This window comes from Chinchilla lanigera, unplaced genomic scaffold, assembly GCF_000276665.1.
Source record: "Chinchilla lanigera isolate Chin_1 unplaced genomic scaffold, ChiLan1.0 scaffold00062, whole genome shotgun sequence".
Lineage (NCBI taxonomy): Eukaryota > Metazoa > Chordata > Mammalia > Rodentia > Chinchillidae > Chinchilla > Chinchilla lanigera.
This window is the reverse complement of record NW_004955463.1, coordinates 9,198,687-9,200,532: the sequence shown is the minus strand read 5'-3', so window position 1 is coordinate 9,200,532 and position 1,846 is coordinate 9,198,687.

Genomic DNA, 1,846 nt, shown 5'->3' with positions numbered 1-1,846 from the left:
ATATTTTTAACTTGTAATTTTTTACTTAAAATGAAATAGCAAAATAAAATTGTTAATGATATGCCAAGAAATAGAAAACAGAAGAAAGGCAAAAGGTTTCTTTAAAACAAAACAAAAACTAACCTTACCCTGTTTACTCTTCCTGCTGTTACTTGGTTTTTTGAACCCCTTAAGAGATAGTTGACATTTGAGTTCATTAAGACATAAATTAAATTCTCTGAAATTCCATTTACATTTCTAAAATAGAAAACAAAAACATACTGTCAAACAGACTGCAGCAAATCATCAGAAGATTATATACCTTGACTAAGTAGGATTCATCCCAGGGATTCAGAGATGGTTCAACATACTCAACTCAATAAATGTAATACACCATATCAACAGAACCAAAGACAAAAACTACATGATTACCTCAATAGTTGCAGAAAAATCATTTGACAAAGTCCAATACCCATTTATGATTAAAAAAAACCCTACAGAGAATTGGAATAAAGGTCTTTATCTTAATCTGATAAAATCCATCTATGACAAACCAATAGCCAATATCATAGTAAATGGCCAAACCTGAAAGTTTCCACCCTAAAATCAGGAGCAAGACAAGGATGTCCACTATCACCACCCCTGTTCAATATAGTTCTGGAAACATTAGCCAGAGCAATTAGACAAGAGAAAGAAGTAAATGGACTATGGATAGGAAAGGAAGAAGTTAAATTATCATTATCTGCTGATGACATGATACTCTACACTGAGACCCCAAAAACTTCACCAAAAGACTCCTAGAATTAATACTCAAACTTGGCAGCATAGCAGAATGCAAAATCAACACACAAAATTCAATAGCATTCCCGTACACAAATAACAAATTCACTGAGAGAGAAATTAAGGAAACCACACCTTTCACAACAGCATCAAGAAAAATGAAATACGTAGGAATCAATCTAACAAAGAAAGAGAAAGACCTATACATTGAAAATTACAAGCCTTTGAAAAAGGAAATTGAAGAGGATATCAGAAAATGAAAAATATCCCCTGTTCTTGGATAGGCAGAATCAATATAGTAATCGCCTCAAATTAAAAAGCTTATGTACAGAACAACAACAAAAAAACAAAACAAAACAAACAAACAAAAAAAAAAAAACAAAAAAACTACCAACAAATAAAGAGACAATCCACAGAATGGGAAAAAGCTTTTACCAGCTACTTCTAAGATAAAGGTGAAACATTTAGAATATATAAAGAATTCAAAAAATCAAGCCCTCCTAAATTTAAAGACCCAATCCAAAAACAGGCATCTGAAAAGGATAGACATTTCTCAAATGATGAAATACAAACAGCAAATAAATATATGAAAAAATGCTCAACATCACTGATCATTCAAGAAATGCAAATTAAAAATAACACTAAGGTTCTATCTCACTCCAGAAAGAGTGACTGTTATCAAGAAATTAACCAATGACAAATGCTGGTGAGGCTGTGAGGGTAAAAGAACACTTTTTCAGTGGTGGTGGGAGTGTAAACTGGTATAACTACTATGGAAATCAGTTTGGAGATTCCTCGAAAAACTAAAATTAGAAGTTCCATTTGACCCAGCTGTTCCCCTTCTAGGTATCTTCCCGAAAGAGTTAAAAGCATCTTACCACAGTGATATATGCATGCCATGTTTATAGCAACACAATTAAAAATCCCTAAATTTTGGAAATAGCCTACATACACATTAACAGATGAATGAATAATCTCAAAATTCATATGAAATCATGATAGATTCTAAATAGCCAAAATAAGCCTGAACAAAAACAGCAATGGTGGAGGTATGTCTTGGTGACTTTTCTCTTTTTTTTTTTTTTTT